Source organism: Ambystoma mexicanum, chromosome 4q (assembly GCF_040938575.1).
Source record: "Ambystoma mexicanum isolate Mex_15411 chromosome 4q, UKY_AmexF1_1, whole genome shotgun sequence".
Lineage (NCBI taxonomy): Eukaryota > Metazoa > Chordata > Amphibia > Caudata > Ambystomatidae > Ambystoma > Ambystoma mexicanum.
This window is the reverse complement of record NC_090928.1, coordinates 53,864,574-53,890,962: the sequence shown is the minus strand read 5'-3', so window position 1 is coordinate 53,890,962 and position 26,389 is coordinate 53,864,574. Positions and strand designations below refer to the sequence as shown.

General features: G+C 46.3%; 1 long non-coding RNA gene across 1 annotated transcript in view; it reads right to left on the bottom strand.

The window, feature by feature from the left end:
- The window catches only part of LOC138468471 (uncharacterized), a 357,260-nt gene that overhangs the window by 249,898 nt on the left and 80,973 nt on the right, over positions 1-26,389 (bottom strand). The window contains exon 5 of the long non-coding RNA XR_011268266.1: positions 16,959-17,015. This is a non-coding gene — a long non-coding RNA (uncharacterized lncRNA). The remainder of the gene's footprint in view (positions 1-16,958; positions 17,016-26,389) is intronic.

Sequence of the window (26,389 nt, the reverse complement as noted above, 5' to 3'; positions counted from 1 at the left end):
CCTGTCCCTCAGATGCATTTCCGGCATCACAGTCGCCCCCCCCAGACTGAGGTGGAGGGTGCCTAATCTCCCACGGGATAGACACCCTCATCCAGACGGTCAACATACCTTCTGGAAAGGCCATCTGCATTATCGTGACTCTTCCCTGGTCTGTGCTCTATGGTGAAGTCTAGCCCTTGTAGGCTAATCGACCACCTGAGCAATTTCGGATTCTCACCCTTCATCTGCATAAGCCACTTCAGGGGCTTATGATCTGTTTGGACCTTGAAGGTGGACCCCGTAAGGTAGGGCCTAAAACGCCTAAGGCTCCAAACTATACTAAAACATTCCTTTTCAACAGTAGCCCACCTAAGTTCTCTACCCTTGAGTTGTCTACTGATGAATATGATAGGATGTTCTCTCCCTTTGTCATCTAACTGGGACAAGACAGCTCCAATTCCGGTGTCGCAGGCATCCGTCTGGACGATAAAGGGTCGGCTGTAGTCAGGCGCACTCAACACAGGTGCCCTACACAGACTTTCTTTCAAGCCATCAAAGGCCCTCTGACAGTCTTCAGTCCAATTAACCTTCCTAGGCTGTTTGGGTGAAGTTAGAGCTGTCAGGGGTGCAGCTATGGTTCCATAGTCTGCCATGAAATTGCGATAGTACCCAGTGAGGCCCAAAAAGGCTCTCACCTGGGTTTGAGTAGTGGGCGTCTCCCAGTTCTGTACGTCCTGTACTTTACTGGAGAGAGGTTGGATTTGACCCCCTCCTACCTCATGACCAAGATAGGTAACTTTCCCCTGAGCTATCTGGCACTTGGTGGCCTTGATAGTGAGGTTAGCCCTTTTCAAGGCCTGCAACACCTTATCCAGATGTGTCAAATGCTCTTCCCAGGTGGAACTGTAGACGGCAATGTCGTCTAAGTAAGCCACACAAAAGGCTTCCAGCCCACTGAGCGCATGGTTGACCAATCTCTGGAAGGTGGCAGGGGCATTCTTCAACCCAAAGGGCATGACCCTAAACTGGTAGAGTCCCTCAGGTGTGGAGAATGCCGTCTTTTCCTTGGCATGGTCCGTCAGAGCTATTTGCCAATAGCCTGAGGTAAGGTCAAAGGTGCTCACAAATTTGGCAGCACCTATAGTGTCCACGAGCTCATCAGCCCTGGGCAATGGGTGCGCGTCAGTTTTGGTGACGGCATTGACTCCTCGGTAGTCCACACAGAACCTCCAATCCTTGGTACCCGCCGGGGAACTTGCCTTGGGGACAAGGACCACTGGACTGGACCAGGGACTGGTGGAGGGTTCAATAACACCCAGATCCAACATCTTGGCGACCTCAGCCTGGATGTGGTTTTTGACGGTATCTGACATACGATAGCTCCTGCTTTTGACAGGCACACTGTCACCAGTGTCAATTTCGTGCTTACACCACGGTGTAAGGCCCGGTGTCAGTGAAAACAGAGGGGCATACTGCTGGAGCAAAGCCCGGCAGGCCCTCTGCTGCTCTGTTGTCAAATCGGGAGAGAGTTGTACTCCCTCCACTGAGCCATCCTGAGGGTTGCTATGCAGCAAATCAGGAAGGGGCTCACTCTCATCCTCTTCTTGCCCTGAAGCTAGCAAGAGACATGAGACCTCTGCTCGCCTGTGGAAAGGCTTGAGCCTGTTGACATGGAATACCTGGGGGGCTACCCCAGAGGCTCCCATGTCCACCAGATAATTGACTTCGCCCATCTTGGAGATGATCCTGAAGGGTCCAGTCCACTTGTCTGCCAAAGCTCTAGGCTTGGTAGGCTCCATCACAAGGATTTCCTGTCCCGGAGTCCAATCCACTTGCGAAGCTTTCAGGTCATGCCAGTACTTATTCAATTCCTGGCTGGCCTTGAGATTTGCTGTTGCCTGACCCATCATTTGTGTCATCCTCCGCCTGAGGCCTAACACATAGTCCCCCACTTGCTTGGCGGGACCTGGAGGGGTGGCTTCCAAGCCTTCTCGGATCAAGGCGAGGGGCCCCCTCACGGGATGTCCAAAGAGTAACTCAAAGGGGCTGAAACCAACACCCTCTTGAGGTACCTCTCTGTAAGCAAACAGCAGGCATGGCAGGAGGAGATCCCATTTCCTCCTTAGGGGCTCTTCCAAAGCACCTAGCATGCCCTTGAGAGTTTTGTTAAATCTCTCAACCAGACCATTGGTCTGGGGGTGGTAAGAGGTGGAGAACTTGTAGGTTACCCCGCACTCTTTCCACATGGTTTTCATGTAACTAGACATGAAGTTGGATCCTCGGTCAGAGACAACCTCCTTGGGGAATCCAACACGGGTGAAAATGCCCAGGAGAGCCCTGGCAACCACCTTGGCAGTAACAGTCCGAAGGGGTATTGCCTCAGGGTACCTGGTGGCATGATCTACCAAGACCAGGATGAACCGATGTCCACCTGAAGTGGGAGGGTCAAGGGGACCGACGATGTCGATGCCCACCCTCTCAAATGGTGTGCCAACCACTGGTAATGGCTGCAGTGGGGCAATGACCCTGCCTCCAGTCTTGCCAGACAACTGACAAGTTGGGCAGGTCCTGCAGTGGGACTCCACCTCTACTCCCATCCGTGGCCAGTAGAAATGGGCAGAGAGCCTCTGCTTAGTCTTCTTGGTCCCAAGATGACCAGCCAAGGGCACCTCATGCGCCAACTGCAGTAGGAAGGGCCTGTAAACCTGGGGTACCACCAACCTCTTGCGGGCACCAGGTTCGGGCTTAGTGGGCTCACTAACAAGGAGCTCACCCTCCCAATAAATCTTGAATGTCCTAGGCACTTCACCTTGTGCCTGGGACAGGGCCTGTTTCCTCAGGCCCTCGAGAGAGTGGCACTCTCTCTGTCCCTTACAGAAGTCTGCCCGGGAGGGTCCCCCTTCAGCTAACAAGCATTGAAGGTCGGGATGATCCTCCGGGTTGAGAACCTCTCCCACAGGAGAGTCTTCTGTCTCTTCTCCCACAGGAGTTGAGTTTGGGTTTTCCGCTGGACCCAGCCCGTCCGGAGCATGGATCCCATTGGGTGCTGTCGGAACAGCAGGAAGAGAAGGTGTTCCCTCCACAGAGGTGGCCTTCTTGGTCTTCCTTCTTCTTGCCTTAGGCCTCGCCTTTGGCTCGGATACCTGACTCACAGCCAGACCCGGTGTCACCTGTGACCTAGTGACTGCAGCAGCAGTCATGGGAAGACCATCCGAGATCAACCCCAACTCTACTAGATCATTTCCTAACAGAATGTTAGCAGGGACATTGTCCTGAACCAGGACAGGAAGCTTTGCTGTCTTGTCTCCAATCATGAGTGTGACTAGGGCTACAGGCGATAATTTGGGAGGCCCACCAGCTAACCTGGTGGTTCTCAGAGGAGCACCTACATAGTCCTCTGGCTTGAGCAGGGTCCTGTCCACCACTGTCATGCTTGCCCCAGTGTCTCTCAAACCAGTAGAAGGCTGGCCATTCAAGAGGACACTTCTCAAAAACCTACGGGTGTTCTGCGGGATAGTTGCCAGTACTTCTGCGTACTGGTCCCAGGCCCCAAGGGACACTAAGGAAATCTCTACCGGAGCACCAAATGTGATTCCTGTAGAGGAGGGGAGGACAGTGGCCTCCACCTCAGCCACGGGGTAAGGGTAGGTCAGGCTGACAGCCTGTACTCCAAGTGCCTTACCTTTACACTTGGGGTCACCCCTTTTGTGATCCAGAGCCCCACAATCCCAACAAGTGCCAGGAGTGCGGGGTACGGTACTGGAACCACTGGGAGCCTGCTTTGCAGCAGGTGGACCACTACTCTTATTCCCACCCACAGAGGACTTATCCCCACTAGATTTTTGGGTCTTAGGAGAGGAAGGTTTTGGTTTACCCGACTGTGACTGCTTTTGGGACTCCTCAGCTTTCTGAGAGGCCCCCTTTTCTTTGTCCTTGTCCTTCCCACTGGAGTCCTTAGGGGACACCCGGTGGGAGACCCACTTGTCAGCCAACCTAGCCAGCTTAAAGGGGTCCAAAATGTTCTGGTCAGCCACATACTGACGCAGCTCTGGTGAACAGGCTTCAGAAAAATGCTCAAAAAACAAGAGGTGGGACAACTCAACAAAAGTTTTCACCTGGTATCCATCAATCCACCCCATCATGTTCATGTGCGCAGTACTCACCCAGTCAACCCAAGACACATTCTCTCTTTTCTTAAATTCCCTGAACCTTTTAAGGTATTGGGCAGGTGTCTTGCCAAACTTGGCAATCAAAGCAGACTTCATACACTCATACTGACCCCTTTCTTCCACACTCAGCTTCAGAATACAGTCATATCCAGTTTGAGGCACTCTGCTTAACAAACACTTAGCCCAATCTCTTTTATCTACATCATGAATTGCACAAGCCATTTCAAACGCTTCAATCCATTGGAGGATATCTGAACCCTCCACAAACACACCAACCAAATCTTTCATAAACTTGGTGGCTGGGGACCTGCCACTCTCAATTGGTCTAGCTGAAGTCTCCACTCTAGCTCTCTCTAGCTGGATTCTCTGACATTCAGTGTCCTTGTCTTTGAGCGCAAGATCCCTATTCTTGAGTTCCACTTGCTGTGCCAGCTCCTCTTTCTTAAGCTCAGCTTCTATTTCCAACTTGCGATATTCAAAGGCTAACTTCATCCTTAATAACTCAAGTTCCATGGAATTGCTGGGGTTTGGAACAGAGGCAGCAGGAATGGTGGCATTCCCAGAAACAGATTCAGCGACAACCCCAGGGGCAGAGTCCTCACTGGTTGCATCCCCCCCTTCCTCAAGAGTTTCACCATCAGTCTGGTAATCCACCAGGGCAGCTATCAGCTCAGCCCTAGACTTATCCACAAAGTCTAACTCCCTGGCTTCACAAGCACTCTGGAGAGCCTCTAAGCTCATCCGAGTCAATTTACCATTTGCAATGGACTCCATTGCTTGTAATGCAGTTATTTGGAACACACCCGAACCTTAATCTAATAAAGTGCGGATATTTTGTAAGTGGCACGGTTATACACTGAGTCTTAAAACCATAAGCATCCCACCGCTGCCACCAGCTTGTCAAGACCGGTGGGGGGGTCTGTACTTCCGCTCTCTATATGGTAGAGGAGAGGCACAGAAGACCCCAGCCAAGATTCTCGATTACGGTAGCGATGGACGAGCAATCAAGGCCTAGCTTCTCAGGAGGTGATGCAGGCTGGTTCTTAAGTACAGTGTATCCCCAAGCCCCCCTCAAAGGAATGTCCACACACTGTATTACTGAAAACACAGTCTTTATATAATTAATATTCAAGGGTTATGTACACTTATCACAATAACGCACTTTGTGCTCAGGAAAATCAGCAATGGTAAATATCTACAATTCTAAAGTGGTACCACTAATATTAGACCTCATTAAAGTGCATTCACAATACTGTTAAAATGGCACACAGATCAATAAGAAGGAAACCAGCAATAGAGAGAGGAGAGATAACAGAGGGTTGAAACAATAGGCAGAATACTGGCCCCTACCACTGGACACAGTTCTGTGTGGAGATCCCCCCACCTGGGCAACCTGTAAAATAAAGAGATATAACACCAGCCCAGTCCGTATATTGTTCAATAGTCTATTTCTCTCCTATAATGTTTTTACCCCCCCAATGTACCTGGTGGAGTCGAGTTCTTCGAAGAGGCGTCGACAGATCCTTCTTGAATGACCCCCTTTTAAGCAGGAGTCACGGATCGTCGAGAGGCGTAGAGAAACGTCGAAGACCTCGGGGTTCGGCGACGGGGAATCGACGGCCCTTCTTGAATGCCTTCCCTTTCAAGCGGGAGGCACGGGGCGTCGAACGTCCGTCGACGAACGAGGTAGAACGATGTCGAAGAGGCGGCAGCTTCGTCCGAGCGGTGCTCGTCGGCGTCGGGGCGTCGGCGTCCTGCACGGCGGAGGTGTGCGGGGCACCTCGATGACAATAGTTCTGGACCGCAAAGATTGTAGAGACGGGAGCCCAGCAAGGGCGTCGAGTCGCTCGAGTCTTTGGGATCGTGAGGTGGCGGGAACCCCACCGGCGGATTCTCCTCGGCGCGTTGGTCGTCCTCGACTTTCTCCGGCAGGGCAAAAGCGGTCGACGGTGCGGACGAGGGAGTCCTTCGAGTCAAATGTTCTTAGGCAAGGAGCGGACGGCTCCGGTCGTCGGCGGCACGGCGTCAAGTGGTTCCCACGGCTGGGCAACACAACTTCGACGGGCCTCCAGCGGTTACACAGACCTGCGAACCCTGGTCGACGGCAATGGACTTCGACAGCGTCGAGGTCCGGGTGCTTCACTTCGATCTCCTCGGCGGTCCCGTCTCGGGTCGGCAGCCTTTCGAGGGTCTGACTTCCAGGGCGCTTCGGCGAAGATTCAGCGGTGCTCGATGGTCCCTCGGAGCACGGGAAGAGGGCGCCTTACCAGGTCCTCTCTCGGGTCAGTCCTCGACGATTTCGACAACCTTCAGTTCCGTCGAAGCAAATGCCACAGCAAGTCTTCTTCTTCCAGCTGGACGTCGAGGATCAGCAAATCCAGTTACTCTTGAGTGGAGACTCAGCTTCTGAATGCTTCTGAACAATTTCCAGTGGTGAGAGGTCCCCAGATATACTATTCTGTCTCTCATCCACACTGCTGGCACACACACAGCAGCCAATCACACAGAAGGGCATTCATGCAGTCAGTCAGCCAATCAGGCACACAGTGCATTCAGGCCACACTCCTCCCTTTCAGACACTCACAACAAGGAATGTGGATTGGGACAAGTACCCAGCCATTCAACACTACACACTGCATTCAGGCCAGTTTCGGGCAGGGCTGTCTCAGTCTTTGTCTCTCATGCCAGAAACCAGACAACCACAACAAGGAGTGTATATTGGTCACACACTCCATTCACCCAGGTCCCACCCACAGGAGGTACCCACAACATACAGTCACTGGGAAGGCTCCAGTCAGTCTAGCTGGGCCTTCACAACAACACCATATATGGAACTTCCACCCAACAGCCAGTCAGGGGGAAGGGACAGAGTCAGGGCTTCCCAGGACTTTGGGAAAAACAAGATAACAGGCAATAGAAAGCAAGAGGCCACAGGGGCCATCTTGTTTCCTATCAGGAATCAACTGATTCCAATGGCAGGGCCTGGGTATCCCAAAATGGAGGACACCCAGAGCACCTGTCAAATTCAGCATGGAGCTGCCACCAGCCCATACCCTGCTCTGTGGGCCACCCACAGGTGCCCAAAAACATACACTAGGGGCACAGGGTTGTACCCCTACCCATGGGTGCCATAAGGGTATCCCATGGGTCTGTTCACCAAATCAAAAGAGAGCTGCACTGCCAGGAGTCCCTCATGGACTCCTGGGCAGAAAACATGACAGAACACACGGTAAAAACAGAGAAAGGACAAGGATTCAGAGGCCCTGTCCCTCAGATGCATTTCCGGCATCACAAAAGATACCTTGACACCCAGTGTACCCCATATAAAAACAGGGCTGGAGCTTCCTCCAAATCTCCTGCAGGCTACGCAGATCCACCGTTGAGCTGGGAGGCATATGACCCTTTCTAAGCATAATCATTTTGTCATCTGGCAATTTTTCATCATTGCTCATTATGCAGCCAATAGTACTTGAATTGTAATTCCCTTAGAAAAAAGTGTAGAGCTTGTATTTTCATGTGTGGCAAGGCAATGACACTCTTGACACCAGTAAAAGGCCTTTCACAAAATATTGTTTTATTCTGTATCTGAACACGGATGGGGTTGGACCAAATGCCTATGAAATTAGGCAACGAGCTGAAACTAGTAAGGATGTTCCTGAAGAAAACAGTGTAGGGAAATGACAATACAAAGTGGGGCTTTTTTTCAGGTGTTTCTCCCCTTCAAGGATGAATTTTCAATTAATACAGTTCTTAACCTATGCCTAATAGCACCCATCCCCTCATTACACCCTAATCTGCAAAGTAGTGCACAATGAAGTGGGCAACAAAATGTTCACAATCCTATTCTTAACATGGTTTATCAACCCTGTTCAAATTATTTTAAACTTTAAAGAACCAGCCATTTATTGCTATGAAATACTGTCCTTGTATTAAGAGGCTGACTCAGGGATGGCCAATCTAAATGCTCCCTCAACAGGGGGCATTCCGTTGGGCACTGGCAAAACATTAAGGGGGTCTCAAAAACTTTCAGTTAGGGCTGGAGATGTTTCAGTGTAGCCAAAGCCCACTCCATCTCTCACAGTGGTCTCTGAGGTTGTCACTTCCACGCTGGGTTTGACAATGACTAGCAGATGAATTGTGTGATAGGCTCTCCAGCCTAGATGTTATTATCATAGCAGCCAACATTGGCGATAATCACTTGGATTTTCCCTCTATGTGCCACATCTATAAATCCAGCCTTACTATCTACCAAATGGAGGGGGGCCATGCTGGATTCTCCTACCATGGGTCCTGTTGGGGTTCTTGATTTATAATCCTATTTTCACACTCATTCTACATCTGACTGGAATAATCTTCTGTTCTCTATTGAACAAGTCAAGACCAGCTGAGCTTGGTGTGAATAGTATGGGTAATTTGGCATCCATGAGCAGACACGTTGGCATCCATGAAGGTTCTAACGATCTTTCGAACTTTGTGCCAGAATACAAATTTGGCAGTAGTGTAAAATATCTGGTAGGTTTTAATGAGTCCTTCAAACTAACAGTTTGAAACATGAAACTATTCATCTCTACCTGCTTTTTGTTTATAAGTAATAACTCCCAAATAACTTTCAGATCGGCATGACTCAGAATCATGCAACCCCGTTACGTTATGGCATGCTTACTGCACGCGGTAATGGAATTAAGGTGTCGCTTTATTTCCAGTGGAAATACCTTAAAACTCATAATAACCTCCTTTTTCAAACACGGGCATTGGTCCAGAGTCATTGTGCCAGAGTTCGGGAAGTCCACTTGTGACACCAATTGTGGGAATGCTCAGCAATGACACTTTTGACACCAGTAATGTGTAATTGAGAAAAGATTGTTTAATTCAAAATCTGGACAATGATGGGGTTGGCTCTGGGAACTAGGGAAATAGCTATAACTAATAAGGACGTTCTTAAAGCAAACAGTGCCAGGGATGGGACAAAACAAAAATGGTTTTCTTCAGGCATTTCACCTTACAATGTAAATGTTCAAATAATACAGTTCGCAATCTAAATATAATAATCCTTGTTCCCCGAGGGACACCCTAGTTTACAAAGTAATTCTGTACAGGCAAGAGAGAATATTCAGACTATTGGCTCACACCGGTGTACCGCCCACTCCACACTCCATCCCACTACCACCAGACTTCTGCAACAGTCACATCCACACGCACAGCATAACACCATCCCCCTCTCAGAAATACCCCTTAACTCCACCCAAGGACCCTGCCCCACCATTGCTTCACCACCTTACATTTCCTGTGCACTAACCAATGCGTGTTCTGTGATTGCTCTTACCACGGATATCAGAGCCTTGATCACCAACCTTGACATTAACATCCTTGCCATAACAGAATAATCGTTACACCGGCCGCCGGCCCAGCACTCTCCATCGCAATCCCTCCTGTTTATACCATCCTGGATCTTGAAGTAGGAGGGAGAGGAGGCGCTCCTTGGTGAGGTTACAGGAGCATTGTGTGATTACAGACAGGAGTGGGGTGGTGGCAATACACAAAGGAGATTGAGCTGCCCTCATCCATGGAGACATTCTCTCCATCTCTCTACTCGGCACCAGTGCCTCCCCCACCAATGAGATACTCAGCGCCAAGTATCCGTCACCACCATAATCACCCTCCATGTCACCTACCATCTTTCAGGGCCGGTCAAAACATTCGAACAAGACCTCTTAAGAGATTATAACTGCCAGTTTCAAACACAGATTGAAAATGCTCATTATGGGGGACCTGAACCTAGATTTTTATGACCCCCCCCACAGCCAAAGACGCCCTCAATCTAGACAACTCATTGAACTCTCTAGGCTTAACACAACGTAACACCAGCCCAACCCACCGGCTAGACAGAACCCTAGATTGGATTGCCAGTCTCAACTGCCCCACCACCATCACAGCCAACACCCTGAACCTCTGGATGGACCATCACACGATCACCTTCAACATACCCATATGCTCTCCACAGACAATTGCCACCACCCCACTCCTGTCTGTAATCACACAATGCTCCTGTAACCTCACCAAGGAGCGCCTCCTCTCCCTCCTACTTCAAGATCACACTCTCGCCCTTGAATCCTTGCCCTCTGACCCCACTGCTCTCCTCAACACATAACTTTGACATAACGTCAGCAGTCAACACTGTCGCCCCACTCAATCCGCGCAATGCCAAACCCACCACTCATAGGAACTCCTGGTTCACACCCGAACTTCACTCCATGAGAGCCAAGAAATGCACCTTGGAAGCCAGCTGGCGTATATCCCCCACAGTAACCAGCAAAATGTGCCTCACCAACTTCTCTAAAGAATATAAGCAGACCATCTATACAGCCAAAGCCACCAGCATCTCCAACAAAATCTCCCAAGCTCATTTCCAATCACGAGAACTGTTTGCCATCCTACGTGAGCTAGAGACCCCTGCCACACCCATGGCTAACTTCACTAAAGATGCTGCCTAGTGCCAAAACATCCAAGACGCCTTCACAAACAAAATCTCCAACCTCCAGCAAAAAATTAAAGAAAAGCAGGCAAACACCTTGGTGAAGCCTCCCACTCTTGACCCCACAGCCAACCCTGTTGCATCACCACTCCCGGCTACCTCCATCCCGGTCAGCTTCCACCCTGTGACTGAAGATGATATCACCAAGATCATCGCTAGTTTCAAGCCCTTGTGATGCCAAGGTGACACCTGCCCCGCCCCACTCATCAAGGAATGTGCAGCAGCCCTCATACCTATCATCACTGCATTCGCCAATTCCTCCTTCCGCACCAGTCTTATCCCACCTAAACTCAAGAAAGCCTGCATCTCTCCCCTCATCAAGCAAGCCTCACTTTATCCCTCTACACTCACTAACTACCACCTCATCACCACTGTCCAATTCCGACAAAAAATCTTGGACTGTGCTGCCTATATCCAAATACAACCGTATATTAAAAACCAGAGGCATTGCTAAGAGAGGTCTGAGGGGGCTATAGCCCTGGGTCTTTTGGTTGTGGCCCTGGATAGAAGCGCAGGGACTTCAACCTATGGCGGGTCACATGGGGAAGGAAACCCTCTATGGGATTGGGAACGACTGTTCTTAAGGAAAGCGGTATAACCCTGCTTCAAAACACCCAACCAATTTCCCAATACTAAATCCTTCTTCCCCCACTAGATAGAGCCAATGTTCTCTGTTGCCAAGTCAGTCAATCTAATATCCTTGACAAAACTAAAATATCCAAGAATATCAACAATGCAACTAGTTTTTTTTATTAAAAAAAGTAATGAGAGTCTGAGGATCACTCTACAGAAGTAAAATGAGCGGTCTAGCTTCTTACAGGAGGTGTAAACACAACAACCCAGCACAGGAGTACAAAAGGAGCCCAGCTGGGAAGCAGAGGAAAAACGATCCTCTGAGGAAGAACTGCGGGAGCTGCACAACAGGCGAGCTGACGAGAGCCGAAAGGAAAGCTGTGCGCAGAGGAGAAAGAGAACCCGAACGTGGTCCATGATGGAGGGACTACTCGGGCTATTGCTGAGACGAACCTCTGGGCGCCCCAGGCCCCAGCAAAGCGCCTGAAGGAGAGGACGCGCACCCAGGCAGAGTCGCTCATCTGCAGAGCCGCTGCAGACCCCGCTGCTCACCTCAATGCTACCAGAGCCTCAAGAAGCAACGCAGCTGCTCAGGAAATGCTGGTACCTACTGGTACCTGCAAGGAAGAAGAAACAGTTACATGGGTTACCTAAGAGGTGTTAGAGGTCTGGGGAAGCAAGGGGGTGAAGGCAGAAGCTGGAACAAGAGGGTCTGGGACCCTGAAAGGACATTGACTTCCATATCAGTGCAGGCCCAGACTCGCAAAGTATAAGAGGGTCTGGGACTCCTAAAATAACTAAGATTGAGAAAGAGGTGAACCCTTATGGTCCTTTAATTGAGGTAACACATCGTACGATGGATGGGATGCAGAATAGCTCTTACATTAAATAATAAGACCGACTCAGAAAGTTGGCAAAATATCCCGTCAGACTGTTTTATTTTCAATTGTCGAAAACAGGGAGTTACAACAGACATCAACGGACTTTGCACAGCATAGTCTGAACGCATTTCATAAAAAGCATTCTTATATAGCAAAAATGGGATTGTGGTTGGCTTTAGGGTAACATCTAAGTATACTTTCTATATAGGGATGGGATGTGATTGGGTCTCTACAGTCAGATAAAGTTTCACTGGTCCTGAGAATAAAAAGGGAGTTTGGGTACTTCTTATCGCAATTCTGGTCTGTGCGCCCCAACTCCTATTTCCATCATTGGCCCACGTGACGGGAGACCGTATTTTGGCCTGTTTTGCAGCATTTAATTGTCTTTAATTAATACACTTGGTACCCATGGTGTTCTCTCTTTGCAATTTTAACAAGGGATGCCTCGGCATCTTGCGTTCACTGTTCTTCAAGGACTGATAACCAGTTTTGGCTGCTTCAGCCTTTGACACCAGGCCAGACAGCCTTCCTTGGTTCTCCTTCGAGCTTCAGTTTATTTCTTTGCTGCGACACATGCATAGCTATCAATTCTTCTTTCTCTGTGGGTTTCAGCTTACTGAAATTGTGACATCGAACATCCAGATTCTATACAATGGCGTCACCCCTTGCATGCTTATTTAATACATATGGCCAGCCTTATGATTAGTCTACTTTCGTTGCTGCATCTATACAGTTATAAAATAGCTTGCATTTTCTGCAGTGCTCTTTACACATGCAATCTTTATTCTGCATATGAAAGTTTACTCAATTCCTTACTTCGTCATCAGACTCTATAAGGACTGCATCCTCTTCTTCAGCCTCTCTTCTCAGTGCGTCATGCTCACTTCTTGTGACACCACCAGCTTCACTTTCTCTCGTTTTCATATGCCTTCAGGGACCTCCTCCAGGAGATTGTCAGTTCTCCGAGGATACATCAGATAAGGCTTCTTTAATGGATACTTTGTCTCAAAGACTCTTCACGGAATAGTCACAGTTACTGGTATTAAACTTGGCACAACTTCTGGTTTCCAGCATACAAGTAGCAGAGGCGCGGGCCTTCCTGTAGAGGCATTCAGCTGCTCCTCTACAGAGGAATCATATATTTGGCAGGAGAGTGAACCAAACAGATGGGATAATATCTCCAAGAATCATAGCCCTTCAATCCGATTCTTCTCCAGTCAGTTGCTGGCTCCATCACAGCCATGTTGTATTGGGAGGCACTCCTTCTACAAACATACTGGTTAAGGGCCTAACCAAATGTGATAAAATGTCAACCTACCCAGTCTTTTAGGCCTTTTCAGAATAAGTTTCGAGCAGAGAAGTGAAGAAGAGACCTTAAGATCATCCCTACGTGAGATAAGAAAACCTGAGACCTTGGTGGGAGCGCAGGCCAGCGCTCAAGTTACAAACAAGGAACTGATCAGAATAATTCTTGTATTTACTGTTCTAGTTTAAGTATTTAGCATAGTAGTGAGTAGGCTTGTAGTGCGCTAGTGCCGCATGTTAAAGTAGAACTGTAAGCATTTTGAAGTAAAGCTAATTCCACGCGTGCACCAGTTGCCAACTTTTCCAAAATCTAAGGTATGCACATGTCACTGTGAGAAGCGTTTTTCCTAGGATATCGTTGATTCTTGTTACGCTTCTCACTCGAGCGCATGCGTTGAGCGTTAGATTGTCATCAAATTTTCCAAAAAGAGAGCAGCGAACTGATGCGCAGTGCCTGTAGGAGATTAGCATCTCCGTGAAGACAACCCGTTTTTAGGCTGCACACTGAGTGTTTTGCCTGCGCACTCTCTTGGATCAGCCTCCCTCATCCGAAGGAATGAAATAGGTGGGTAGGCTTTTTAACAGGAAATCGACTCTAGGAAAGAAAAGTTCAATTTTAATTTATGAGTAAATATTTTACTTTCTGAAAGGAATTGATGAGCAGCTCTAATCTTGCTTGTGAGAGAGCAACAAGGAATACATTACTTAGAATCAGAATTCTTATTGGGAGAAACTGCAAACAGTTTGGTTAGAAGTAAAAGAAGGAGAATAGATTTCACTACTCAAGCCAGGAATTTCAAGACTGGTTTAGTAAAGTGAAGACATTAAGACCATTTAGAAGACAAAAGGAGATTTATTCAGATTAAGTCATTCTTACCTGAGGAGTGTTAAGGAGAGAGTTTGTGGGCTTACTTAAACACCTTGCAGCTCATCGTGGAGGGTGAACAGGTTTGCACAGTGAACCTGGGGTATGAAATGAAGGGTTGGTTCCAGAGAATAGAATTAACCTTGTATCTTGCTTTCTCCTCCCTTGCAGATTTTCCAACTTATTTGAAGATAGAAGTATGTTTTTTTCATTTTATCCACTTCCCCTTTCCCTCTGGAATGTTGAGACTTCTGCTGTTTAAGTAATCAGTAGTTGATCAAACATCTTGGAGGGCCTGTAGGGTTCAGCAGCTTCTGCGGATTCGAACATCAGGAACGGACAGTAGGAGAGAAAACCAAGCTATGCAGATTATTGCGAGTCTAGGACCCACACCTACATGAGAAGGAGGGTCTAAGACCGTGTGAAAGAGACGATCTATGAGGAGACAGTTGCTTGGCAGGAGAGCAAACCAAGCTGTACAGAATAATGTGAGTCTGGGACACGCATCCACATGAGCGGTTAAGAGTAAGAGGGTCAAGAACCCTGGAACTGAAAAGCATAAATTAAAAGGAATCCTGCACTTGGTAGGGAAGTGTGCCAAGTTGGTGGGATAAAGATCTGTGAACCTGAGAAATATATACTTGTGAATAGACCAGTGATATTTACCTAACAGGATATGGCGCTCAGAGGCTCAAAGAGAAGGAAAGCAGAATAAGTAGAAGTCTAGGCTAAAGGAGTACAACCCTAGCCTTGGAATCCTGTATTTTTCAACGTTGTGTTACGCTCACCTGGTATCCACAGGGACGCCACCCAGCCGGGTTACTCGCTGGTATGCTTCTCAGCTTTGCCCAGATGTGGTCTGCGGGGAAGGTTCTGCCTAAAAATACAGGAGGACTGTGTTCAAGACTGACCAACCGGGGTAAGTATCCTCCCTCCACCTCCGTATGATTGCAGCCCTTCTGGGGCTGTCTCCTCACCTTGTGGTAGAGTTAGGCGTGCTCTCCATCCTGCCTTCTTTGCAGGGGCGTGTTGTCTTTCATGGGTGTGTGCGGTCTAGTTACTTCACTGACGCCGGCCCGTTTGCTATTGTTCAGGTAAATCTTATTGCTGTTCTTTAGTTTTGTTGCTATCCTGCATGCCTTTCTTTGTTTAAAATGTCTCTTTTTTCTCCCTTAGGTATGCAGAGCTTCAGCGCGGCGAACTGGCTTGGTTGAGCCCCGCTGGTAAATGATGGCACATTAAGAGCGCAATGATGCGGTAAGTAAGCACTATGCGCAGCGCTGCGAAGTCTTGCCTGTACTAACCTGTGTTTTCCTTCCTTGTAGGTCGCGTTCTTCAGCGCGAGTGGAATGTCCGGAGTGGTGCCAGCCGAGAGGCGACCAACCAGGTAAGCATTTTGAGCAGTTCGTAATTTACAAATGTCTCTGCTGCTTTCTTTAATGTTGCCTCTATCTTCCTCTTTCAGGTCGTTCTGTCCGGGAGGCGTGCAGATTCGAGGAAGCTGTTCTCAGTAGCTGCAAGTGGCTAAAGATGAAGACTGCAGGTAAGATGCTGCTGATAATGATGTTCCTTTTGTCTCCTTGCAGGTTCTGCTTCTCCGAGGTTCGAGGGAATAGCTGGACACGGTGAGCGTCACGCTGCAAGCTGCAAAGTAACGCGAAGCGTGTTGTCTTGCTCGGGTGTGGTTTAAATAGCTCCAACAAAATAGTCCAGGTAAAGTAGTCCCTAGGCTACCACACCCAAAACACTAGACCGCATAGCTTGGTTCCTGGGAACCAAGCTATGTGGATGCCTCCATGTTGGCTGACAACACAATAAGTAGTTCCCAAGCACATGTTTTTCATGGTGTATGAGCCTGGCGCCTTAGGCGCCAGGAGTGGCCCCAAGAGGGTTTTGGAAGAGGATGCCAGGCTCTAGAGGCCCGAGTCCTGACTCCACCTGGCCAATGGGTTTGCCAGAGGAGGTTTTGGACGAGGGTCGTGACACATTGTTTATTTCATCACTTTCTGCCCGAGAGACTGGGAACCTTTTGGTTGGTTGGAGCTACTATGAACTAGCATGAACATTTTACATTGCAAAGGGATCATCCTTGCACAGTTAGTTTAAGTTATTATTGTTAGGGACAGTGGTAGGCTTTTGAGACATGACAGTGACAGACGATTTGGTTTTGGGCATCCTGACAGTTTCCTAGTTTTCTTTGAGGCTGGGAAACCCCTCTTAGCTTTATGGATAGAGAGGCATTTTTCCAACCCTTTCTTGAACAATAAAGGTTTATAACCACAAATATGCTACCATTGTGTCTGAGCCTTACTTTTGCACCCTTACAAATCCCATGCCAGATATAAAAAGGTGGCCGAGGGAGTAACCACATCTCTCACAAGCATCCAATACTGTAAGGTACAGCATATGTATAGCACAGGAGTGTAAAATAGTTGATGTTGGAATTTAAAATGCAGCAGTTTAAATCAGCTATTTGTGCAAACCTATTTGGTCTGCGCACATCATTATTTCCATACAACATCCAGAATGCTTTGCCTTACTGATCCTTCCGGAGTGCAGTCATTTTGCCAAATTTTTAAAAGCAACACTTCAAACCCTAATAAAAGCTGTGATTTCACACAAAAATGTAGAGGAAAAAACAAATGTTGCAGTACCTGCTTTCGGTTGTGGCCGTGTTTCTGTACCTCATTAAAGGAGCAACCTCACTCTCCCTGTGTAACAAAAAGCATATCCCAAATTACTTATTTAGAAATATTGTCTGGGAAAAGGGTTTTAGCTTTTTTGGCGTCACGATTATTATCATAATATGCTGAATAATGGTGATTAATAAACATTAAATATATTCATAATTTTTTAATAAACACATGCTGATATATTGTTACTACTGCTTGCTATTTTCTCTCAAGGAAAACACTTGCATGTCATTACAATCAAAAGCGCCAGAGTAACCCGGAACACCTAACGGACATGTTTACAGAACAGGGAAATCCTGAGCCAAACCATTGGACCGCCGATAACTCCTGGGTAACAGACTGGAAATTCCATATGCCGGTAATGGTCCAAGGGTTGCTGGTTCAAGCTCTATTAGATTCTACGAGAAAGAGGACAGCCATCAGAGTGGATATGGTCACCTGTGAGGAGTTGCTACCTGGGATGCTGTCACAAACTACCTGTGCCTGCGGGGAGGTGGACTTCTACCCTTTTACATCCATCAACATCAATGTCCTGCCATAAGATCTGAAACTGACAATGATAGTTGTGCAGGATTCCCAGATAGTGTTCTTCTTGGTACATAATTTCTATTATTTGACCGTTGTCTCAAAAAAAATACAAAAAAACTGAAAGTCCTTTTCTTTTAGGTCCAGAAATAATTAGTTCTCCCAGGGACAAGGAGGACTTAGAGGAAAGGATGGAGGTGTGGTGAAGGGACGGTAGCCTGACTCCATCAAGATGGAATGGGGACACTGCTTATCCTGCTCATCCTGAAGTGTGAGCCTTACCAGGATGTAAACCATAGCCAATTCTACCCCACAGGGGGAAGGAGGTGATTGGGAGGGCCCTAATCCCTGTCCGTTCTCTATGTGAGAACTACCAATACCAGCAGCCCCATCGGTGAACCGAAGAGCAAACAGCCCACAAGAACGTATTGAGAGATGTTAAGATGTTAATAGCAATGTTGATTGACTATGGTATTGGCATTCTTTCCCAGCGGAAATGCATCAGAGGACGGTGGACCAATGCGCCTAGCACGAAAAGGTTAAGCGAATGTGTTGTAATAAGTGTGTGGTCAGGTTATGTTGATGGGATAAGGGCAGGTGAGGTGGATGGCAGATCAGGTTGGCTTGGTTGGTTCGGCATAGTGGGATGCTGTCTGTTTGCTTACAAGTGTAATAAATGGGAAGAGACTTGTCTATTCTATTCCTTTTAAAGCTACTTAGTCGTCTTGTTTTCTTTACTCCGATACTAGTGACATGATCATTCATATGGAAGGGAATCTTGATGGCAGAAGGCCGCAATTGATGATCTGCAGTGGACCTGCACAACAGGAGTGGGAGGCGCTTAGACCCCCTTATATGTGCTTTACAGTCAGTAATACCTCCAAACTGTGGAAGGTAGGGAAAGATTGGCCAAGGAAACCAGGGGTAGGGAGCCAATAGAGGCAGGAGGGGGAGAATTAAAATGGCAACATGATACAAAAAGGTGTGGGTAATTCATGTGAGTTCATAGGAGGAGGAGGCGGTAGACCAAGAAACCAGAATGAGGAAAGAAGCTGGAAAGGAGCATGGAGGCACTTTATAGCAAAGGTGGGTTATTGGATGGTGGAAGAGTGGGTATATGGTATTATGAGTGTGCATGTAGGGTTTGTGGGTGAAAGTGGTAGTAAGGGGAATAGGGAGTGAAGATGGGGCAGAGAAGTTGTGGTGAAGATGAAGATTCGTAACCATGTGAAGGTGGGAAGAAGTGTGGAGAGGGGGGAGAGTTATAGTAGTGTCGGAGAATTGAGTGTTAGGGAGTAAGATCAGAGGGTAGAGGGAGATCATAGCGAGAGAAACACCAGAGGGATAGATATTAGAAAGAGTGGGAGATTGGAAGAAGAGACTGGAGGATATTAGCGAAGAAGGAAGAGAGGCTAGAACAGCAGAGAAAGGAGTAGATGGGCGTGGAGGAGCAGGCAAGTGCCACCAAGTGATTGGAAAGCACTACCTAACAGTGGTTCTTAATAGGTGTCATGTGGATGGTTCTCTGAGGGATTTTAGATGTTTACCTTTAGGCCATCATCTTTAGATAGATAGATAGATAGATAGATAGATAGATAGATAGATAGATAGATAGATAGATAGATAGATAGATAGATAGATAGATAGAGCACTAGTACTAGCCCTAGGATGCTTCGACTAGGTTGAGATTGCTCATCAATAAGTTAGAGAAAGCGGGAGGCCCACTAGGCCTGTTGGAAAGTGAAATAAAATGTCTTGAACCTTATCCCAGAGTTGGTGTGTTCTTGAAGCTATCTGTGTCATGGTCCATTTCTTTTTTTAAGGCTGTCAATTCAGATATATATTTTAAAATGTTAATTAACAGAGCATATGTACAATAACCGCTCTAGTGTCAAGGGCTGAGTCCTCCAATAACAGATCTGCCTGCAAAGCCTCTCGGCATAGATCATTTGCACCTTCTCACTGCAGAGTTGCAGGTGAAGGATATCATGTGTTTGTGTTGCCTTAAATTGGGTCTTTCCCTTTGGGAGGGCACATAACTGCAAAAGGTGGCCAGGTATGGCCCATAATTCGTTTCTCAGCAAGTTGTTCAGCCCCCACTTTCCAGAAGAGAAGCCACTTTCTTCAGTGGCAGGAAGCTCACAGGAGTCTGGCAAAGGTAAGTAAGGAGGAGGCCTGTGATCCAAATGAAGGAACAAGGTTTGCAGCTAGATGGCTGATGTAGGTGCCTGCCTGTGAGCAGGGACCCCTCTTGCCACCTGGGGTACAACAGGACCGGGTTCTGCCCAACATGGCCAACACAGAGAGCTCCACCGGAGTAGCCTATCACGGGTTTCAGGGTCATAGGACTTCCCAATACTCATTTATATATCTGAGCTTGGTCAATCATCCGCTGGCAGACGTGCTGATTTCCCAAAAGGTCTCCTCAGCCTGTAGATGTACTTGTGCAAAAAAACAAGTGGATTCCAGATGATTATCTCTGGTACAACTGGACTCTTTGAACTGTAGTGATGCCGGGCCCTCAATCCTGCTCCATTCTGGGTCCAGGCTTGTGTTAGCAGGACCCCACAAACAGGCCAAACTCTGCCATGAGGTTGTCTGGGAACAAAGATACCTTGACACCCAGTGTACCCCATATAAAAACAGGGCTGGAGCTTCATCCAAATCTCCTGCAGGCTACGCAGATCCACCGTTGAGCTGGGAGGCATATGACCCTTTCTAAGCATAATCATTTTGTCATCTGGCAATTTTTCATCATTGCTCATTATGCAGCCAATAGTACTTGAATTGTAATTCCCTTAGAAAAAAGTGTAGAGCTTGAATTTTCATGTGTGGCAAGGCAATGACACTCTTGACACCAGTAAAATGCCTTTCACAAAATATTGTTTTATTCTGTATCTGAACACGGATGGGGTTGGACCAAATGCCTATGAAATTAGGCAACGAGCTGAAACTAGTAAGGATGTTCCTGAAGAAAACAGTGTAGGGAAATGACAATACAAAGTGGGGCTTTTTTTCAGGTGTTTCTCCCCTTCAAGGATGAATTTTCAATTAATACAGTTCTTAACCTATGCCTAATAGTACCCGTCCCCTCATTACACCCTAATCTGCAAAGTAGTGCACAATGAAGTGGGCAACTAAATGTTCACAATCCTATTCTTAACATGGTTTATCAACCCTGTTCAAATTATTTTAAACTTTAATGAACCAGCCATTCATTGCTATGAAATTATGTCCTTGTATTAAGAGGCTGACTCAGGGATGGGCAATCTAAATGCTCCCTCAACAGGGGGCATTCCGTTGGGCACTGGCAAAACATTAAGGGGGTCTCAAAAACTTTCAGTTAGGGCTGGAGATGTTTCAGTGTAGCCAAAGCCCACTCCATCTCTCACAGTGGTCTCTGAGGTTGTCACTTCCACGCTGGGTTTCTGTCAGGCTGAGAGGTCCTGTGTCCGCGGAAGCTGCTGAACCCCCAACAATCCCCCTGAAATGTAATTCTCAGAACTAGATTTCAGTTCAGCTCTGTAAACTACACCCCAAAGGGAAAGGGGGAAGTGGATAACAAAACAACACCAGGCAGACTGCGTCAAGGCTAACCAGAGCTGAACCTGCAGAGGTTATAAAAAAAGCAGATACAATTCCTTTATTTACTTACTTAACCTTAGGAATGGGAAAGACTTTAAATCCTTAACTAATTATTAAGAATCATACCTGGCACTTCTCTTGAAATTTCTTAGAGAAGCTGGTAAAGAAGCTGAAAATCTCTCTTATTTGAGACTCTTGAAATTTACATCAACTTCTTACTTTGGGCAAATCAGGAAAGCTTTGTTCTTTGTCTTTTTTCCAAAATGCACTGGATATCCAGTTAGATTGTTCTTTTTCTTTAAAACGTTTTACAATTCAATTGAGTTTGTGAATCCTTGAAGAAAACACGTGTTAAACTCACACGCGGGTTCTTTCCAAACAGATGAACTTCACGTTGCAAGCTTCCTGGATAGATTGAAGAACGCGCGCACGAAAAGCAAAATCCACGCGCAGAAAACACACGCGCTTGCCTAACAACGTCACAAAGAATTCACGCGCAAGAGTTCACTCGCGAACGAACTCACGCGATTAAAAGGACACGCGCCTGGAACCACACGCGCAAATAAAATCTCACACGCGCTAGAAAAAACACACGCGCTTTTTAGTTCACACGCGACGTACAGATTTTCGCGCTAAGGAGCACCCGCACTGGAAACACACGCGCTCTTGAGTTCACACGCGACGTACAGATTTTCACGCAAAGGAGAACCCGCGCTGGAAAACACGCGCTATTGAATTCACACGCGACGTACAGATTTTCGCGCTAAGGAGCACCCGCGCTGGAAAACACACGCGCTCTTGAATTCACATGCGACGTACAGATTTTCGCGCTAAGGAGCACCCGCGCTGGAAAACACACGCGCTCTTGAATTCACACGCGACTTACAGATTTTCGCGCTAAGGAGCACTCGCGCTGGAAAACACACACGCTCTTGAATACACACGCGGCAAACGGATGCGCGCGCTAAGGTTCAACGATATTCTCAGATTACTAGTAGTACGCGTAATTACAAATAGCGTTCAAACGCACTCAGGGAGTTCAACAGTAAAGTACATAGACAACTTTTCACGAATTTTCAAGGAAAAATGTCATTAGGATGAACAGAGTTGAAGTACAAGTAAAGTCACTTATCTCCTGAGCGAATTCATAAGGATCTTCAGAGTTTCCTGTCTTCCAAAACGAATTCCTGACAACTGATAGCTTCTCCTGAGACCCCCAAGAAAGTAGCCGCTCAACTGCTAATGCCTGAAGGATAAAATCCACCAGGCCCAAGTCTAAAGCAGGAGCAGCCACTACACACGTCCTCTCAGCTGGGGTTTAGATGATGAAAGGCACAGAGTGACAGTTTAGAATGTTCATTGTTGTGCTGCAGTGTCTTCTAACCAATCAGAGCTGTCACTGTGAGACTCCATTTTGCCTTGGGTCAGAACCAGGATTCTGAATCAGCAAGTTAAGGCCAAACCAACAACAATAGAACACTTCCCACCCACACAAGGCTAATCTGAAAAGGATAATAAAGAGAAATAAGGAGAAGGAAACTTGAATAAGGGAAAATAGCCTGAATAGAGGAAGGAAACCTGACAGTACCCCCCTCCTAATGCCCAGTCCCTGGGCCTACCTTATGTGGATTTTTAGCATGAAACTTAGCAACTAAACGGGGGGCATGTACATCAACTGAATCTTCCCATGATCGCTCCTCAGGTCCATATCCCTCCCAATCAATTAAATACTGCAACCTTCCCCTCACTTTCCTGGAATCCAAAATTAGTTTAACCTCAAATTCCTCAGATAAATCCTCCAAAATCACAGGGGAAGGTGGTGTTCTAAATCTAGTTCCTGAACAAACTGGTTTTAAAAGACTAACATGGAAAGTAGGATGTACCTTCAATTGCTTGGGTAATTTCAATCGGACTGCCACAGGGTTGATGATTCTCTCTACCTCGAATGGGCCTACAAATCGTGGACTGAATTTATTCTTCCCCTTAATTTTTAGGTACCGGGTAGAAAGCCAAACTAAGTCTCCCACCTTATATTCAGGACCAGCCTTCCTTCTCAAATCTGCACACCTTTTATATTTCAATTTGTTTTCTCCCAGCACCTTTTTTGCTCTATCCAAGTTATTCTTCATTATCAACAAACGATCTTCCACTCTAGGATTCCCAGAATCCTCCAACACCTCAAAACTCAGAAAGCGAGGATGAAACCCACGACCCAAAAAGAAAGGGGACATAGAAGTAGCATCTTTACCACAATTGTTGTAAGAGAATTCTGCCAACCATACCTAATCCACCCATTCCTCCCTAGCTTGTAAATAACACCTTAAAAACTTCTCCAATTCTTGATTTACTCTCTCCACTTGGTCATTACTCTCCAGATGATACCCAGAAGTCAAACTAACTTCCACTCCAAGTTTCTTACAGAAGGCCCTCCAGAATTTTGAAATAAATTGAGATCCCCTGTCAGAGATAACTTGACTTGGGAGTCCATGTAGTCGAACTACACCTTGCAAAAAACTATGAGCCAGTTTTTCCACGGTAACCTCTCCCTCCATTGGTAAAAAATGTGCTTCTTTAGTAAGAAGATCGACCACAACAAGAATTGTAGTACAACCCTTATCTTGAGGGAGATCAACAATGAAGTCCATAGAAATAGTGTGCCAAGGACGAGGAGGAACAGGTAACGGCTCCAATAAACCATGCGGCTTCCCAACTTGACTTTTTGCTTGTGCACAGACTACACAAGTTTTAACAAAGTTCAATGTGTCTTGGCAAATTTTTTCCCACCAAAAATTCCTTCGAACCAATTCCAGAGTTTTTCTAAAACCAGGATGTCCTGATAAAATGGATTCATGACAATTTCTCAAAACCTTTCCTCTTAACTCTTCAGTAGGTACATAAAGCTTGTTATCAAAAAAAGGAAGATCGTCTTTCAAACTTCTGGCTGGATCCAGTCTCACCCACTCCTCCATCTTCTGCAAGGACATATTCTGACGAACTTCATTCAAAAAATCCATTTCTTTAATGGCTCTGGCTAACAAAAAACGTTCTGTAGCAATTATAGGTTCTGGTTCCTGGATCTCTCTCTCCTCACTGCCAGGAAATTGGCAGGATAACGCATCAGCTTTTTTGTTCTGACTTCCGGGTTTAAAAGTCACAATGAAATCATAATCGGCAAAGAATAAGGACCAACGAAGTTGTCGTGGAGACAGAGTTCTTGCAGATTTTAAAAACAATACATTTCGGTGATCAGTAAGGACCGTAACCGTATGTCTTGCTCCTTTAAGAAAATGTCTCCATTCTTCAAAAGCTGACTTTATTGCTAATAGTTCACGATCTGCAATTGTGTAGTTCACTTCAGCGGCAGAAAACTTCCTAGAAAAGAATGCAACTGGATGTATTTGACCAGTGGTTTCATTCCTTTGAGAAAGCACCGCCCCCAACGCTAAATTTGAAGCGTCCGCCTCCACAAAAAAAGGTTTAGAAAGATCAGGATGAATTAGAATTGGACTAGAAGTAAATCTTTGTTTTAACTCTTGAAAAGCTTTTTCTGCTTCAAGGTCCCAGTCAAATTTCACTCCTTTTTTCAAAAGTCTCGTAATAGGAGCAACCAGCCTAGAAAAACCTTCAATAAATCTCCTATAAAAATTGGCAAACCCTAAAAAAGTTTGTATTTCCTTAACCTTAGTAGGAGAGGGCCATTCAAGAACTGCTTGCACTTTTTTAGGATTCATTTCTAAACCCCTAGGTGAAATTATAAAACCTAAAAACTCCACAGAATCTGTATGGAATTGACTTTTTTCCAATTTGGCAAACAAATGGTTTTCTCGCAGCTTTTGTAAGACTAAGCGCACATGTTTCTGATGTTGATCCAGGTCAGAAGAGAAAATCAAAATATCATCGATATACACGACAACAAAAATATCCAGGTATTCTCTAAAAACCTCATCAATGAAAAATTGGAAAGCCGCTGCAGCATTACATAAACCGAATGGCATAACTTGATATTCAAACAGCCCAAACCTGGTCTTAAACGCTGTCTTCCATTCGTCCCCTTCCTGCACACGTACAAGATGGTAAGCTCCTCTCAAATCTAATTTAGAGAAAATATTTGCTCCTTGTATTTGATTAAGCATTTCCGAGATGAGAGGAAGAGGATACCGGTTCTTAACAGTGACTTTGTTAACTGCTCGATAATCTATGCAAGTTCGAAGGGTTCCATCCGGTTTTGGTACAAAAAATAAAGGAGAGGCCGCTGGTGACTTAGAATGACGAATAAACCCTTTGGCCAAATTTTCCGACAAATATTCTTTTAAATAATCATTCTCTTTCTCAGTAAGAGCATATACCCTACCACTAGGCAAAATTGTTCCTGGCTCCCACTCGATTTTACAATCAAAGGGCCTATGGGGTGGTAATTCTCCTGCCACTTTCTCATCAAATACGTCCCAAAAATCTTTGTAACACTGGGGAAGTGTTAAGAAAGGAAGAAGGCATACTATGGCAAAGGGAAAAATGCACAGAATTGCACTGTGAACAACCTTGAATCTAACAACGTGCATATAATACCCAAGACTTGTGTATAAATAAAACCCAGGAGCGCAAATAAGGTAAAACAATATTACAAATATATGAAAAGGGATGTGGGGTAAACACTTAGGACCTCCTTATGACTGAAAGGAAAGTCAGCAAACTCTTTACCCAGTATGCTCTTACAGATACTGACAGCGCTAAACCCACGTAGCGGGCAAGCAAGGACAGATTCTGTGAACTGACACTCTGTAGAATACTGAAATAGGAAGTTATAAACAGTACTCACAAGGACCGGAAAGACCACTTGAATGTCAGTAATTTCACGAACCCTGTAGATCAAACAGGGACCCAGAAGGCTGTAAAAGCAAAGGGTTAAAGATAACAAAATACATAAAACCCTAGTCAAAGGCAAGTCTGAATTGTGATAATAAATTGTGAGGAAAACTAAAAGGGGAACACACTGGAACTAGTTACAACAACACCCACACCTAATAATCAATGGAAAATGAATGCAGAAGTGCAATGGAAAACATGGAGTGGAATCTCAATAAAGTAGGATCAGGAGCAGGGAAAATGATATCACAAAAGGAAACCTTTCCCACCCATCCAAGGAGAAAAGGCAGTAACTAATTCTACAAAAGTAAAGATTAATGCATCATGCTTTTCAGTAACCAGGACAGCATAAAGAGACAGAAAACACCGGCAAACTGGGCTGCATCAAATAGTAAAGTACAGAGAAAAGCTGTCTGCAG